Source organism: Macrobrachium nipponense, chromosome 46 (genome assembly GCF_015104395.2).
Source record: "Macrobrachium nipponense isolate FS-2020 chromosome 46, ASM1510439v2, whole genome shotgun sequence".
NCBI lineage: Eukaryota > Metazoa > Arthropoda > Malacostraca > Decapoda > Palaemonidae > Macrobrachium > Macrobrachium nipponense.
Window position 1 is genome coordinate 42,991,863 of NC_061106.1, and position 18,908 is coordinate 43,010,770.

At 38.5% G+C, this 18,908-nt stretch overlaps 1 protein-coding gene across 1 annotated transcript in view; it reads left to right on the forward strand.

The window, feature by feature from the left end:
* Positions 1 to 503: 503 nt before the first annotated feature.
* Positions 504 to 18,908, forward strand: part of LOC135214979 (titin-like) — a gene marked incomplete in the record, with an annotated part of 228,146 nt that continues 209,741 nt past the window's right edge. Inside the window, 1 exon segment of the mRNA XM_064249484.1 lies at positions 504 to 801.

Sequence of the window (18,908 nt, forward strand, 5' to 3'; positions counted from 1 at the left end):
GTTTTTTCGTGCGTGGACTTTTTCTATGGCGTCTGCTTAGCGTTTGCGAAATAAACCAGAAGAACTTGACCATACATCTCTCTCTCTCTCTCTCTCTCTCATTTACACACAAACTCTCACACAAACACTCGCACGTATCCACAAATTTAAAGGACCACAAGCTAATGAGATGGCAGGTATATTTTTCCTCGACTCCAGAGGCCCCACTAATTCCCGGTGCTTTACAACAAGCAGCAAGCAAGCAGCCTCGGTCAAGCAGTTGTTAGGCAAGCAGGAGCCAGCAGCCACCTTCCTTTCGGTCTGGGGATACCTGCTTCTGCTGCTGGCCAAGGATCCCCCTGATGAAGTGGGCGTAGGAGGAGGCGGTGGGAGCGAGGTGAGTAAGGCTTTGGTGGTGGTGGTGGTGGTGGTGGGAGAGGAGGAGGAGGAGTCCTCCCCTGAAAGTGGGCGGGGCAGCAGCAGAAGAAGAAGGAGCCCGAAAGAGTGAGTGAGTGAGTGAGTGAGCGAGAGGAACCCTGGCTTGTGTGTAGGTGTTCTGCCTAAAGGATCTTCAGTCTGGCTTGAGCTGTGGCCGCGCTAACACCTCCGAAAAGAACAGGCCTCTGTCGCATTTATTTTTTTTTTTAGAAATAATAATAATAAACGATTAACACTTTTCGGCGGCTGCGACCTTCCTTCCTTCCCCCCTTTTTGAAAACTGATTTTAACGGGCCCTTTTGACGAAAACGTAGTGGCATCCTCCTCGACAGGCACGCAAAAGCAAGCAACCAACGGCGCCTTCGACGACGACCCAACCCAACGGTAAGGAAAAATCCCCCTAAAAAAAAAATTAAAAGCAAACAACAAAAAGGCTTCATGTCAAAACACGCATCGCTAACAACTCTTTTTACGTAGTGTCGAAGCTTCGGGAAATGGAATACATAAAAAAATATCTATTCATTTATATCAAAAAGTCCCTAAATGAATAACAAAATACCCCCACGTCGTAGATGAGTAGTGTACGTGTGACCCAAGGTCTAAAGACCTTGGTGTGACCTATTCTGAAAGTGGTGGAAATAATCATCTAAGTAGTGTTAGTGTCCTGTCAGTGTATATGTGTATGTGTGGCGATTCCCGAAGAACTGTGTGAAAAAGGAAGTGATTATACCGGAGCCAGGCTTATATTTCACCTATAAAATGGCTTTGGCAGCGCCAAAGTGTGCTCTGTAATATAGAAAATAAAAAGCAGTGCTATTAATCTCACTAACATGTGCTTTTTGGGGGCTTCTTTTTGATCTCGTATAGGTTGGAGTGATCGTGTGCCCAAGGCGCTTCTGATGTTGATGTATTGTTTAGATTTAAGTACCTTACTTAACTCGGACGTAAACTAGAAGTTTATCCTAGATTTTGATGTTTTGCTTCAAGCTGTAACTAGAATTGTATCCTTGACTTTGACAAGTTTGCCTTAGATTTGTAACAAGAATTGTATCCTTGACTTTGACAAGTTTGTCTTAGACTTGTAACAAGAATTGTATCCTTGACTTTGACAAGTTTGTCTTAAGACTTTTAACTAGAATTGTATCCAAGACTTTGACAAGTTTGTCTTTGACTTTTAACTAGAATTGTATTCTAGACAGTGACAAGTTTTCCCTAGACGTTTAACTAGAATTGTATCCTAGACTTGGACAATTTTGTCCTAGATTCTATATTAGAATTTTATCACTGACTGATGAAGATGTCACAAACTGTTCAGTAAAAGTTTTCCTCAGACTCTGAGGTAAAAAAATAATTTGTTTTTCGTCATAGACTTTATGAATAAATAGTCTTTTATTCTTTATAGTCTCAGAGAGATTTTCAGTTTACCTAAATAAATGTTTCAGTCTCGGGAGATTTTGATGCCATCCAGGTAGAGAGAACGTTGATGCTGGTGGTGCGGAGAGAGAGAGAGAGAGAGATAGGTAGGAAGATGTTGTCTTACTTTTGCTTAAACTCGTTGGAGTGAATGTCAAAGTAAATTCAGATGTATTTGCTGAACAGTATAATTTGGGATAAGAATCCATTATCTTGTCTAGTGACGTTAGTTCACATTGCAAATGACATTAGAGGCAAAAATACTGTATACAATACAAACAAGCAGTACCGGGGAAAACACCTATTTGTAACAGTTCAATTTTAGGCTATTTTGTACATCTCCCATAAGTCTCCTCAATGTTATGACGGGCATTTTGCAAGGCAGACTTAGTTAAGTTAGGTTGGTCATTCAGGAAAAAAACTTTTTTTTTTTTTTTCAAGAATTAGTGTTTTGGAATGTTATTTGGAAAGAAGGTTGAAAAAGTTCTTGAAGGCTGGGATGTCAATATGAAGTTTATAAGTTGCTTGTACGGTCAGTTTTTGTAAAGGATAACGGTTTTTTTTTATTTGGGATATTTTTTCAGAAAGTTGTAAATAGTATTTATTTTTAATTTTAATGAACAGCCAGATCATTCGTGTAAAAGTATGACAGACGTATTGTCAAGTCAAGACTGTTTTTAAAAAATTCTATGAAAGAGAGTATTTGAAGTTTTAGACATCCAATACCTCCTTTTGGTAAGAACGTATTCAAAGTTTGGATATTGTCTCAAAATGTGTAGAAGAAACTATTTTAAGATGTTCAAGAGACCAGATTTTAAAAGAAACAGTTTAAGTGGTTGGGTATATTGTTCCTTAAGCATTATCGTATGTATACTTATTTAAAGTTTACAGTTTACTTCTTTTATTACCCCCGTGTCGGATTCCACCAAAATCGCTCTGAGAGACAATCGAGTAAATGTGTCCCATTCACAACAGTGCAGAACACTCTGAGAGTCGCGTGCAGTATTCCATGTTAATTGATAAGTGCGTACTGTCATAATACCCAGTAAATAGGATATTCAGTTATTCCTTGAAAGATTTAATCCACTCAAGATATTCAGTTTGTCATTGAAAGACTTAATCCACTCAAGATATTCAGTTTGTCATTGAAAGACTTAATCCACTCAAGATATTCAGTTTGTCATTGAAAGACTTAATGCACTCAAGATATTCAGTTTTTTTCCTTGAAAGACTTTATACACTCAGTCCTCTGGCCATCAGGTAATCAAGTAAGAGAGCTTATTGTATAGTCTTAGGGATGCTGCATAATTTGAAGGGTTTATAAGATCAAAGCTGGAAGTGCATCTTGCCTCGGGTAACCTGACACCATCTGTATCTTGTCTTGAGTCGACTCCATCCATCGGTTGTATGTTTGTTTACTTTTGGGTAAAATTTAAGGTTAGACATTAGCGTTTGGGCCAAGTGTCATGATTGACGTAATTCAGGATAAACGGATGCCCAGTTATTTATTAATTTTTTTTCTTATTTAATTCATGGGAATATAGTAGTGGATATGGTTTTGAAATATCAATTGTGGTGCTCATAATTCATGAACTAAGATCTTTAATAAAGGTTTCGTCGAGATACGTACTATACATGTGCTTGTAGCCAATTAAGTTTGTAATATATACATATATGTATATGTAAAATATAAATATTATATTATAAACATAATCACACACACACACACACACATATATATATATATATATATATATATATATATATATAATATATATATATATATATATATATATATATGTGGCTGGTAAAAATGTTCCGTTACAACAGAATTCCATCTAATAAAAGGAGCCCATAAAAACGCCAAAATATAGAAAGTAAGTATACTATATATTTCAGAGAGTGCTTGCTGTGTCACTCTCTCTCTCTCTTCATTACCTACCTGAAGAAGAGAGAGAGAGAGAGACAGCAAGCACTCTCTGAAATATAGTATTACTTTCAATATTTTGGCGTTTTTGTGGGCTCCTTTTATTATATATATATATATAATATATATATATATATATATATATAATGCATATATGATTATATATATATAGGCTAGCAACCCTCCCCATCCCTAAATAGTAATTGACGGGGAAAAACATGAAGGCCACACCATCCGTCTGGTACCATCCTTTCCATTCCAGAAGGCCATATTTAAAAGAGACACTTGTTTCGCCCACGTCTTCATTCGTCACACCAGCCATTTTCTAGTCCACTCATGTTTATTATTTTATTTTCCTGGGCAAATGAAAGCTTCACGTTGTCCTTGCCAAGTTTATTTGCACGAGAGGTGTGAGATTTTGGTGGGATATAGTTGGACGTAGTCTTCTTGGCGACTTTTCGATTTGTATGTTTCTAGGTGAACTGTCTCTCCTGTTGTAGTCTATATTGTGGTTAATTTCTGTATGGTTTAATCATTGTTGGATGATTCAGTGATCAAGTTTCATACTATAAGTCCTACTTTTCATTTTCACCTTCATAAATCTCTCTCTCTCTCTCAAGTTTCATAATATACGTCAAACTTTTCATTTTCACCTTCATAAATCTAAATCTCTCTCTCTCTCTCTCTCTCTCTCTCTCTCTCTCTCTCTCTCTCTCTCTCAGGTTAAGATGGTGTGTTATGCGTTCATGAAATTATTTGCCTATTTTTGTGTTTGTTCAAAGTATCTTTCGGCCTATGTGATATATTATATTATATATATATATATATAATATATATATATATATATATCATTATATATAAATTATATATATACACATATATTATGTATGTACGTATGTATGTATATATGTATGTATGTATATAATTTGTTAAAAGATCAACCCTCGTGCAAAATCAATATAATGCCGTGTCAAGGAGTCACTTTTTTTTTTTTATGGAGATATGACTCCACTTGCATCACGATGCACCAGGAGAGAGAGAGAGAGAGAGAGATAGAGAGCGAGAGAGAGAGAGCACTGTTTCGTCAACTATCTTCACCACCTGGGGTCCTTCCGTCTTATCCGGGACTCCCTATCGATCGTTTAAGGGGTAGTTTACGTTTTATCTGTCATTTTAGGGTAGATCCGCCCCCGGGGGCTTTAAATCCCGGGGATTAAACGAACAGGTGTTGGCACCATGTGTTTTTCGAACTCGGGGGAGAAAGTGGTCCCTGACTCCGATCGGAGCGGCGGCGGCGGCGGGACGCTGCTGTGACATTGACCATGCTTGTGCCGCTGAGAGAGAGAGAGAGAGAGAGAGAGAGACCGACCTTTTCTCGAGGTGCATTTTCGTCTCCGTTCGCCCACTGGGTAGAGGAGGGGAGGGGAGGGGGATGGTATGGTTCAGGTCCCTTGGGTTATATACCACGGTGGTTCCTGTGGGGTTCGCACGCCGGGTCAAGACTTGGAGGTAGGTCATGCGTTTTCACTTTTTCCCATTTTTTTTTCTTCTTCTTCTCGCGTTTTTTTTGATGGTGGGGACGATAAGAGAGAAAGTTTTTCGATCCTGTTATTGTGGACTTTTTTTTTTTTTTTTTTTTTTTTTTGTGGAAAGTGTAACATGGAAAATATTGAATTGAATTTTTTTTTATATTGTATTTATTTATTTATTTTTGCTAGTTTTAACCTGTAGATACTTGGTTCGACAATTACATTCTAGTTATTAGCAGTTTTCCTTTTTTAGGGATGTATATGATTTATCATATACTATATATATATATATATATATATATATATATATATATTATATATATAAAATGTATGTATATATGTACGTATGTATGTATGTATAATCATATATATCTATATTATATACATTACTATATATATGATACTATATATATATATATATATATAATATATATATATATATATATATATATATATATATATATATATATATATATATATATATATATATATATAATATATATATATAGAGAGAGAGAGAGAGAGAGAGAGAGATAAACAGCTGTGTTTCAACTTTTTATGACACAACTGAACGTAACCACAGATTTTTTTTTTTAAATCCTGGTAGGACGGCGGGATTATTATAATCATCTCATACGACGAGAGAGAGATTTTTTCCCCTTTTAACAAGAGAAAACTGCATTTCAGCAAAAAATCTACGACCTCCGAAATATCCATATCTCGTCACCCTACCCCATCCCTTATTTGGCCACCAGATTCCGGAGTGTCTCGATTTGCTCCGAGTGTCTGTCTGTCTGTCTGTCTCTCTGGAGAGTCGTCTGCCAAGGATTAGCGTAGTAGTACTTTCACTTGCTCTAGACCGGCTCCTCTTGAGGAAGGAGCCGCCAGTCGACGGATTTGATCTCGTCCCATGAGCGGATTTCGTGTGATTTGGGAAGAAGTCGTTTCCTTTTGGGGGGGTCGCTGTTCATTTGTTGTATTTATTTTTATTGCATTTCTGATAACTGATCTCTTCTTCTTTCTGTTAGTAGGGTCCAGCCAACCTCACATAAAGACTGCACCCATCTGGTGCTATTTACGTTCAGAGGAGGAGAAGGTAGAGTAATACATATATATATATATTATATATATATATATGTGTGTGTGTGTGTGTGTGTGTGTTTGTGTGTCATGCTTGCTGTACACACTTAATACACATGCAGCTTGGAGGAAATCATTATTGAAATCAACTGAGATCCAAGCATTGAGAAGGCACCATTCTCGTTAAACCTTGCATGTCAAAGGGTCATGTTTTATTAAAGGATTTCTTTGTTTAAAGCTCTGGTTTTTTTTGGGACTATATGTTAGTATTTTTTCCACGAACAAGGTTTGGTCAATTGAGTGTTGCTTGTGCAGGCTCTGAATTATTCATATTGGAAGACTTAGCTCTGCTTTAATTAGTCTTAAATGGTCATCAGTTTTGTGAAGTAGAACAGTATAATTTTGTTGGATTATGTTAGCTGTTTGTACTAGTTTTGAAGACTATTGCACTTTATTTTGAATGCAATATGTTTGATATATAATATAGAACGTTTATGAACGTACGTATGCATGTTTGTTAATTTATTTATACATTTTCTGTTACTTGGAACTTCAATGCTATCGCCTCTCTTGAAGGTTGGCGCTAATTAAATTCAACCTTTCCTCTTGAATATCAACTTACCTTCAACGGCAAATGGTTGACACATTAGCGTTATCTCCTATCGTTGTGAAATACCCAGTTAATCGTTAAATAACCCTCTTAAACGTGGTCTTAACATTAGCGAGATCGATCCCATCTCTCTCTCTCTCTCTCTCTCTCGATGGCGCCGTGAATGACTCAGTTTCCTAGTTTATTGTGCCATTAGGCCCGTCTAGATTATCCGTAATAGACCTATTGAGGCTGTTTCTACATTCATGTTTGGAATGATTAGCAGTTTTCGGATAGAAGCTGGATAACTCTCGAGTTCATAATGTCCCGATGGAAATTCAAACGCTGTAAGTCACGTTAATCGAGTTGCCAAACGTTTATTTTTCAGACGCTGTAAGTCACGTTAATCGAGTTGCCAAACGTTTCATTTTCAGACGTTTTAAGTCACGTTAATCGAATTGCCAAACGTTTCTTTTTCTGACGCTGTAAGTCACGTTAATCGAGTTGCCAAACGTTTCTTTTTCAGACGTTGTAAGTCACGTTAATCAAGTTGCCAAATGTTTCTTTTGACTCGCGTTCTTTCAAGCGACGTTTAAGCCCTTTTTCTTGATGTCCTCGGCTGTGAAATAACTTCAAACATTCCCTTATAAAAGAGCTCTGTAGAGAGAGAGAGAGAGAGAGAGAGAGGACAGGGGTGTGAATGCTCTGTTTGGGCGATGCTATCTTGCGTTATAGCACCTCAAATGCTCTGCTACGAGTGGCGTAGATATTCTAATTTTTTTTATCTCCTGATTTACATTTGTTAGTGCTACTGAGAGAGAGAGAGAGAGAGAGAGAGAGAGAGAGAGAGAGAGAGAGAGAGAGAGGAATCCTTTTATGACAAGTTTTATACCAAATAACGAAATAAATTGGTTTATTGAAAAGAGACAGGAATACAAATCCCGTTCAGAACCACGTACATACTCTGAAAAGTAGAGAGAGAGAGAGAGAAGAGAGAGAGAGAGAGAGAGAGAGAGAGAGAGAGAGGAATCCTTTTATGACTAAGTTTTATACGAAATAACGAAATAAATTGGTTTATTGAAAAGGGGCAGGAATACAAATCCAGTTCAGAGCCACGTACATACCATGAAAATTAGCCCTGTGGTCTTATTTCTTTGGCTCTTACCACACAGCGAATTCTAGGCAGGAGAGAAGCTGGCCTCCGCGAGCATCTTATACGCTTAAAGAGCTGTTAGGCTAACGTCTTAAGTGCCGGGTGTTGAAAGCATTGTGGGCGGTTTCAAGTGTTTATACCCACTCTATACCCACTCTCTTCTTGGATCTTTTGATTTGCGAGAATGGCTTCACTACGCACGTGTCACTGTGGAGAATCTTATTCCCAAGTTTACCTTCAGACGATCTTCTTCTTTCTCCTGGAAGATGTTTTTATTGACGTTTCAGAGTTGGACGAATACGAAATAAATCGACACATTTGAGAGATTGTTGTTTGAAACGACATTTTAAGATAAATCGTGTATTCATGGTAAAGCTGCTTAATTTAAGCGACTTGTGTTAATGTATAAACGTGAATATTTGTAGGAAGTTATTTTTAGGGAATTAGAAATGAGAAAATATTGTCTTGATTTATATCTCGATTCCGTGTGAGTTGAAATGTCGGCAGTAATTTACCTGATACCTGGGAATGATTAGTAGGCATCTCGACTTTTAGACACTCTCTCTCTCTCTCTCTCTCTCTCTCTCTCATAGCCACAAACTTCACACTCGAGTGCCTCTGAGAGCCGAGGACGAGTAGGAACCATGAACGTCTTCGTCACAATGACGGTTTGAGGATGACACAAGAATCATTCATGTATGATGTCCAGAAGAAAAAAAAAAAAAAAAAAATTTCATGTCTTACATCTTGGATAAAACTTTCTCTCTCTCTCTCTCTCTCTCTCTCTCTCTCTCTTCCATCCAAAGCCTTTTTTTTTTTGTCTTCTTTTTATAACACAAGTGAGGGAATGCCTCTCTGTTCTCTGATTGCCTGTTTAGGAAGATAGGATGCTACCCCCACCCCCAGGCATCCCTTTCCACCTCCACATAAACACACACACACACACATTCTCTCGAGCCCCCACCATCCCCCCCCCCCCTACCCACGAAAACGCTTTTGGACTTGTGACGTCAGATCTAATCTCGAAACCATTACAGCTGCTGGTGCTTCGTTTCAGAGGGCTTGTATCTTTCCTTCGAGGACGAGGTGTCTCTCTCTCTCTCTCTCTCTCTCTCTTCTCTCTCTCGGTCTCAGAACTGCGTCATCGTGAAATGATTCCCTTCGCCCTGATTGGGAGAAGTGAAGAAGTAATGAGTGGACGGCGTATTCTGCCAGGTATACATATCTATTTTAATGACGGGTATCCCTTTACCGGCGTCTTCCTTCAAGGGCCTCCTGGTTTCGAGGTCCAGGATACGGAGGTCAGCCTTCAAGTAGGTTTCAGGTGTGCTGCTGTGCTCCGTCCTTCGAGTGTTGTTTGGGTTGAAGCGGTCGAAAGATATAAAGGATGAGAATGTTGAAAGAAAAGGGGAAAGGAAGGAATTGATTTGCTCAGTGTTCTGTTGGGAGGCACTTCAGCTCTGTGGCGGTTGTTAGTTTGTTATTTATTTTTTTTTCGTTTTTGAATAATGGGGAAATGTTGTTTTCATCTGTTTAGTTGTTTTAAATTAATTTTATTTGGTTTTCTCACGAGTATTTGTACTTAATTTTCCTGCCCTTCATTTCATTGTTATTATTAATATTTTGATATACAGAAAGGGTGTTTTATAATGATGGAAATGGTTTTTCATCTGTTAAGTTTTAATTAATTTCATTTGGTTTTCTCGCGAGTATTTGTATTTAATTTCCCTGACCTGCATTTCATTGTTTTTATCATTCTTTTGATGATATATAGAAAGGGTAGTATATATTGAAGTCACTTTTTAAAAATGAAAAACAAAAATCATTGGTATCCTTTTTGGAGGTATAAGAAATCAGTCGTTTCAGGGGCTAGTTTGTGTGTGCATGTGTGTGTATGTGTGTGTGTGTGTGTGTGTGAGAGAGAGAGTGAGAGAGAGTCAGGAGGAGAGAATTTTTATATACATATTTATATATGCACGTTGATGAGGTGCCTCTTCTTGGTCTTAAATTGAATCTAATGTGTAAGAGCCAGAATGTCCAGGATGTGCCCTCCTTCTGCTGCATGAAGGCGCCCTTTGTCACATTTGCCGTCCCTGAGAGAGAGAGAGAGAGAGATGCAGCTATTTCTCTGGGTGTGATAAATCATTTCCTTGTCGCTCGAGGGAACTCATGGCTGATCCTTCCATCTTATGAGCGATCTCATCGTCAATATTGAATGCCATTGAATGCCCAACTGATCATAAACTCTCTCTCTCTCATATAAGTTCACATTACCTCTCGCTCACTGCTGTCTGTTTTTTGTTTCTTTAAACTCATGCACACAGATGCATGACTCTCTCTCTCTCTCTCTCTCCTCCTCTCTCTCTCGTCATCTCTCCTCTCTCTCTCTCTCTCTCTCTCTCTCTCTCTCTCTTTGTGAAAAGAAACCTTTCTCTCCTCACCCCTGAACAATAGGCGACTCCATGACACTTGATGGATGATCAAAGGTGACTTGTAGTAATTACAATGTAATCGCCCCTGCTACAGGCGTCAATCTACAGACATCAATGGAAGGTAAAAGAGTCTTCAGCATTGTTTCACTTCGTGTATACACCCCGGCGATGACGTCACTCGATAAATTGACGTTGACGAATGTTGTTGCGCTTTCAAAAAAAGTGAGCATCGACATTTTGCATATGACTCTCTTTTCACACTCGAGTAAACATTGATGTGTTGCTCGCGCATCGCGTGCTTGCCATTGTACTTTTATATCCGGTAGCCGAATTACGGAATCTCTCTCTCCTTCTCTCCCTTCATCATCTCTCTGCTTCTCTCTAAATCTCTTCTCCTCTCTTCTCTCTCTCTATCCTCTCCTCTCTCTCTCTCTCTCTCTCTCTCTCTCTCTCTCTCTCTCTCTCTCTCTCTCATGGTCGTAAATGATTCGTTAAAATCTTCCATCATGAGCATCAGCAGCAGAGTCAATACCGCCAAGCAGGTGGCTTCCGTCGGAGCGATTCTCTTGTTTATTTGTTTGCTTGTCTTTTGTTTTTGTTTGTTTGATTGTTTATGACAGTGAGTCCCAAGCATTGGCAGCGTCATTTTAGATTTGTTTGCCTGTCTTTTGTTTTTGTTTTTGTTTGTTTATGAGAGGAAGTCCCAAGCATTGGCAGCGTAAGTTTCGGATTCTTATTGAATTTGTTGTGGTTGAAACGTCAGAAATCAGCTGATGCGAAACGTCAGAAATCAGCTGATGCGAAACGTCAGAAATCAGCTGATGACTCAGACAGACGATCGTTCTCCGTGATCGTGGAATGCTAACAGATGGAGTACTTTTATCGCTTTATTTGCTAACGTGACATTTGGGAATGTTATTGTTTGTTTAGGCCCAGTCACTACGTACTTAGCAGCTGTTTCACAGGCTTAAAATTAAACGCTCCGATGTCTTCCATAACGTATTATAAAGACTTCAGAGAATCAAGCCACATTTCGCTCTGCGCAGAACTTGAGTGGGTCTCCGTGCCTTCTCACTCTGCGCTTCTTGAGGTTAAGCAAACATTGTAAACTTAACAAGATAATTTGGATGAGTTGACTGACTCTCTCTCTCTCTCTCTCTCTCTCTCTCTCTCTCTCTCTCTCTCTCCTCTCGATGAAATAACCCCGTGGCATTTTAATTCAAGCGTAATTTTGCTAAGGCCTCGAGTCGGTGCGCATGTATGATTCTGTCGTGTTTTTCTGTATAGCCTGAAACTATTCGCGATAAAGTTAAGATATATCTGTTAACGTGGAGGAGAGGAAAGAGAAGATATAGCTAGTTATGTTCTTTATATTGAGATCAGCACTAAAGCCAAAAAAAAAAAGGGGGGGGGGCGAAATAGAGACAAACACGATGACATTAACGCATTCCAACTAATGTTGAGTGTCCTTTTCAAAAAAAATCAAGAAGAGCTTTCGCTGTCACCTTTTGATAGTGTGCCCCTCAAACCCTTTCACCGTCTCCATTGTATACCCATATACCCACCCATCTCTCGTTACGTCTTCTAACGCAAAAGTGGGCAAACATCGCCTTGTGTGCCCCGACAGTGGTGGCACTGAGACCTGGTCAAAACATAGAATGAATGCCCAGGGGTTTCCTGTGGCAGGGCGCTAATGATATTAACCATGACGGGGCAAAGGCGTTTTTTGGGGTGGGCATGGTGATGGGCATGGCTGCCCGGGAGTGAAAAATGATGTTGCTCGTTCGCTGGGTATAACCAAGGTCCTTGGTTATTATGGCGTTATTTTCCGTAGGTCTGGAGGTGGTTCGTGATATACGGTTTGTTGTTGTTATTGAAAGTGATCCGTGGAACTGCGTTGCTTTGTTGCTGTTTTGTTTGATTTTTCTAATAGTGCATCATCATCAATCGAAGCTGTATTAGCGAGGGTGTTATAGTTCTCTCTCTCTCTCTCTCTCTCTCTCTCTCTCTCTCTCTCTCTCTCTCTCTCTCTCTCTCTCTCTCTCAATAAACACCGGTCGAGAAAAGTTAAGTGAAGGTCAAAATAAAATTGGAAGTTGTCGAAATTTTGCAAATTAAGGACTGAAAAATGCTGCTGGGAAAACTAACCAGTGGTTAGGATAACGAAATGCGAGACTTTCAAGGTTGGTGTCGATAATGGTCCTTAGAATTATAAATAAATAGATAAATAAATAAATGAGCTTCAAATAAAGGAAACTGAATCCTCATCCTTCCACATCTACGTCTTGGTGATGATTAAACTGTCACTCGGTTTTAGAAAGTAGTCATTTTAAGGACTTGTGCGATTATGACACCAGAAAGGGAGAGAGAGAGAGAGAGAGAGAGAGAGAGAGAGAGAGAGAGAGAGAGAGAGAGAGAGAGATGCCTGTTGCTGTTGGTTCGCTAGGCAAAAATGATTTTGCTGTTGATTAATGAACTTCTTAGCACAGCTCCGTCTAGCAGATCTGTTTATACTTTTATTTTCCTTAGCTTTTTAAAATTTTTTTTTTTACATTTTTAATTTATTTTCTTTTTAGTTCTGAGACAGCGAAAGAGACATTGGGCATGCTTGCTTATGTGTGAATTTAATTCATTATTAAGATATTATTTTGGGGCACGTATACCATAGATGTATGTAGACAAAGAGTCAGGCTTGTGTTTTATGGTGTATGCCCAGTGTATATATATATATATATATATATATATATATATATATATATATATATAAATAATATTTATGTTGTGTTTAATAGGCGTAATGACATCTTCACTTCTCGATTTCTACACACTATTGGTTACGCTCGTCACTAAAATGCCAATACCCTCACTGCATATAATTAGGAAGTAAATCTGACGCCCATGGCAGGATTCGAACCCCACCCCACCTCCACCTCCCAGCGTTATAAGAATGAGGTTAATCTTAACCACTTGACCGATACAGATCAAGAGAGAGAGAGAGAGAGAGAGAGAGAGAGAGAGAGAGAGAGCCTGATTGTTGACATAGATTATGCAGTAAGTGGTTTTGTTTGGATGGAGGCAAAGTAGGAATGTTGCAATGGATATTTGACGTCATTCCTGTTTCCTCAGCTCCATCTTCTTCCGTCCCTCTTGTTTATTTCCCATTTCCTTGAGTCTCTCTCTCTCTCTCTCTCTCTCTCTCTCTCTCTCTCTCTCTCTCTCTCTCTCCAGGGAGGCTTCTCCGAATTAACTGGTAAGACTCCCGTGTGTTGGTTGTGCCTGGTTGTGTTTTAGATTCGGTTGTTATCTTAGTTTAACCAGACCACTGAACTGATTGATAGCTCTCCCATAGGACTGGCCCAAAGGATTAGATATTTTGACGTCTCTAGGAACCAACTGGTCACCTAGCAACGGGACCTACAGCTTATTGTGGGATGCGAACCACAGTATACCGAGAAATGAATTTCTATCACCAGACATAAATTCCTCTGATTCCGCGTTGAACGAGCAGGGATTCGAACTTCGGACCACCGGATTGACAGCCGAGCGCGAAAACCACTCTTCCAGCGAGGAACTTTAAATTCGGTTGTGACTGGGGCTTTAAAGACGAAGGTCGCATTCGGGCATGCGCAGTTTCTCTTTTCTCAGTGGCAATATATCCTGGAAAAAAAAAACTAAAACACTTTATTTGGAGCGAGATATCGTGCCCAAAAGAGATTGCATATTCATTAGGAAAATAAAATCAATTCTCTGTATATTTACCCCGAGATATTCTCCACTGAATAGGCTGCATATTCATCAGGAGATATTTTTAAAAATCTCGACATTTACAGCTAAAAGAAATGACATTTACAACCAAATAATGTTAATTCGAGAGATTCTTGCAAATAGTTGGTCATTCAGATCAACCCGTTTGTCTGACCTTCGTGGTGACCTGACACAGAATACCAACAATTTGACCTGAGCCGCGCCTGAGTATACCTAACAAAACAGTTACTACTTTTGCTTTTATTTATTTATTTTTTTTTACTTTCAGTTTATGTTGAAATTCTCGACGTTTACTTCATAGGTAGTGCTGTCGTGTTTTTCTTGAAGTATTTGCAATGACAGAGCATGTTTATGAATGGTGCTTTTATCGTAATATTACTTTTTAAAAAATTTATTTCACACTTGTTTATCTTTTCCCTACTTTCTTTACAATATTCTTATACAGTTTATTTATCGTATTTTGATTATATTAGAGCTTTCACTTTTCGGCTGTTTATCGCGTCCTTTATTATATCTTCTTAATTCTCATCCATTTTTATTGGTATCGAAGAGCCCCCTTAATTTTTTTACTTTTATGTTATATCAACTTAGTGCTTATCCATTTTTATTGGTGTCGAAGAGTACCGTTTATTTTTTTTTTACTTTTTTTTTATTTGTCCTTCTTGTCAGGTCAGTCCTCCAGGCACAGACAAAACACCGTTAGAGCTCTGTTGGTGGAGAGAGCGAAAACAGTTTTTATTACTTTTTTTATGACCTCTGCAACAGGAACCGTTTTATCATCATATTCAAGATCTCTCCCATAAAGATTTAACATAAATTTTTATTTTTACCTAACATGCATTCTTTCTCTCTCTCTCTCTCTCTCTCTCTCTCTCTCTCTCTCTCGCTCTCTCTCTCCCTCTCCTCTCTTCTCCTTCCTCTCCTTCCTCCCTCGATTCCCCCTCTCTCTCTCTCTCTCTCGAGTCACATGCGACGGGCTGGTTTCCTTTTCATAATGGGAGATTTACTTTAAAAAATCGCATTATTCTTTTATATAAGATTTTTAAAACTACACTAGCAATTATTGACAGGTGGAGACCTAACTACATCTTTATATTTTAGAACACGCTTTGACGTCGAACTTCATTTGCATATTAATACGTTTAAAGAATAGAATATCGTATGACATATTGCGGTATATGATCACAGATACGGGGATTTTGACACCCATTAATCTTTTTGCTGTGACGTCATTTTATTGTAAAAATATGTTAAATATTAGCGGTTGGAAACTACCTATATTTTTCTATTGACATCTTAGCATAATATCAGTTGTCACGCCAAGTTTTTTTTATTATTAAAGATATATTTGAATTTCAAAGCTTATTTTTCGAATAAACTGTTAGCGAAGAAGAGACTGGTTATTGATGATAGTTATCAGAATTGATTAAATATTAAATATATAAATATATAGTATGGAAAGAAAATATTATTTATGACTATAAAGCTGAGAAGTAGAGGCAGTCAGGAATGTGAATATGATTCAGAATAAAGGGTCTTTAGGTTAGAGAGAGAGAGAGAGAGAGAGAGAGAGAGAGAGAGAGAGAGAGAGAGGGTGGGGGATTGTGGGGGTGGGGTGGAGAAGCAGGCTTGAATAGGAGAGAGAAAAAAAATGCGATTTCATAGCAGTTGAAGGACGCTCAAGTGGACCTAGGGTGGTATTAGGTTGCAAGAGGAATAAAGAGGAAGAAAGAAGAACGTTGGAATAAAGAGGAAGCTGGGAAGGGAAATAAAATGAAGGTAAAAATAAGATTTTGAATGAAAAGCGAATGCGGAATTACACTGACAAAAGGGCTGCCACTTTTGATTGGAAGGTTTACACGCCTCTAAGTTCAGGGTTATTGAGATCTAGTTGTAATGCTAAATAGGCCTCTTGTGTAGTCTCCAGTTGGTTATGACCGTACTTAATTTAACCATGGATTTATTAGAGTCGCATTTTATCTATACACTCTCTGTTTCACCTTCCATCTTCAATGTGTCTCGTGTATTACTCCTCTCAAATACTTGACGGATTGTGGGTGTTTGAGATGTCACCAAAATTTTTATACTTTTTTGTTGAGATGTCATCAAAATGTTTATACTTTTTTGGTCAGATCTCATGAAATGTTTATACTTTTTTGGTCAGATCTCATGAAATTTTTATACTTTTTTGGTCAGATCTCATGAAATTTTCATACATTTTTTGTCGAGATCTCAATCAAAATTTTTATACTTTTTGGGGGGATATCCCATCACAAATTTTACATTTTTCTGGTCGAGATCTCATCAAAATTTTTATACTTTTTTGTTCTTTTGTAAACCATCTTGCATACTCCGCCCTTTCTCTCTTTTCGTATTTTCTCGTTTAATTCTAAGCTTTGTGGTTTAACGAAAATCGAAAGAATAATCGAGAAAAAGGTAAAAACTCACGACGAAACAGCATATAGGGAATTATTGGACTTCGTGGGAGAATGCTTAGATTTTACCGATGGATGTAGCTGGCGTTTTATCGTGGCATCGGTTAGAATTCAGTGGTTCCCAAACTGGTAAAAATTTCCCCCTGGCGTAATTTGAAGCTACCGGGCTACGGGGGGGGGGGGGGGGGGGAAATAATGACACTAACCCACCTAACTTTTTTTAAAAAATCTCAGATGGATTTTCTCATGTCCTTTTATTTGTTGCTAACCGCTCTCTATGGCTATGCGGTTAGTTGTTACTAACCTCCCTCTATCCACTTTATTCTGTAACTAGATGTTTATCAGTATATTTGTAAATTTGAAAAATAAATTAGTAAATAGTCACCGTGTGTTTTAACTACTTTCCCTCATACACATGAAGGGGGATATCTGGAGGTGGGGGGGGGGGGGGTTTTGACTGGGGGGGGGGGGGTATGGGGGGGGGGGGGGGGGGGGGGGGGGGGGGGGGGGTGAGGAATGGGGGGGGGGGGACACAATAAGTTTGGGGACCTCTGGATGAACTATTTGAATGGTAATATCAACTGTCATCCCTTGGATGAACTAATTGAATATTAAAAATAAAACACATCTAGAATATCCAGCCCCCATATATATTAATATATATTATATATATATATATATATATATATATATATATGATATATATATAATATATGTGTGTGTGTGTGTGTGTGTGTGTGTGTGTGTATAGATAATATATATATACTATATATATATATATATAATTATAGAATATATATATATATATATATATATATATATATATATATATAATGAAAATAAAGGTTATATTCATCACATAAATTTCCTCTATCAAAGCATAAACAACTTCTGGTATTGGTGTAAAAAGAAGCTTTTTTTTCGTATTTGAAATATTTTTCCGTCAAGATGTTATCCTTTTTTTTGTAGTTCTTCCTTGCGAATCTCTCTCTCTCTCTCTCGTCTCTCTCTCCTCTCTCTCTCTCTCTCTCTCCTATTGTCTGTCCATTCACCCATGGCGTCTTTGGGCCTGTTAGACATCCGCTTTCCAGATCTCGCGACCATTATCTGATGTGTTGAGATATTGCGATGTAATAGACCGCTCGAGAAAAGGGAAAGAGAAAATTGGGATGAATAAACTTCGTCTTGTCTCTTTTTTTAAGTTCTAATCATTTCCATCTTTATTTTTTATTTTAATTTTTTTTTCTGGTTGTTATGTGGAGGCGAACGACTTGATGCATTTTCGGTGTTATGATTGTTGTCGTTGTTATATGCGATTTAATGTTGTTTTCATTGATGTTTTTTGGATTAAGTTATTTATTTGGTTAATTTTTTAAAGTATTTTTATTGATTTATTTCTGTGCGTTCTCTTGCGAATGGTACTTTTTTCGTAATTCTTTAAAAAAATTTATTTGATTCATCAAAATTCAACCCCACCCCCTTTTTTCGTTTTTTTTATTCTAAAAATGTATTTGATGCATCAAAAATCCACTCCCCTTTTTGAAGTTGTTTTTTTTTTCTTTCTTTCATTTTTGTAATTCTCAAGATTTATTTGATTCTTCAAAAGTCCCCATGAAACTCCACCCCTTTATGCATTTCTGTACTTGGGATTTGAACGTTGTTTTTGATTGAGCTGGCCTTATGCCATCACGGGCTCTTGCGCACAGAGCATCCCGTAATGGATTTTTGAATTCGCGAAGATACGAAGTGATGAATGAAAAGGAAGACTGGCGCGTATTTCAGAGGCGCCGTGACCGTTAACTGTACGAGGGAGAGATCTGTGTTGGATAGGTAAAGCCCGAGGTGAGGAGGAAGAGGGGTGGTGAAGGGGTGGCGGGGTGGGGGGGGGGGGGGGGGGGGGGGAGGTGAAAGACTTCTCGACCTTGCCCCTTGTCAGTCTCACTGTCTTTCTTGACCTCTAACTCCTTGGAACTTCTTCTCATCTCCCACCTTCCTCCTCCTTCCATCCTCCTCCTCCTCCTCCTTCCCCCTCCTCCTCCCACCTTCCCTCCCCTCCCCCTCCCCCCTCCTCACCAATGCCAAAGGCGAGAATGATATTCGCCTTCTGCTGAGACGAAACCTGAAACAGCATTCAAATAACAACCTACAACCAACAATCTCCTTCATCT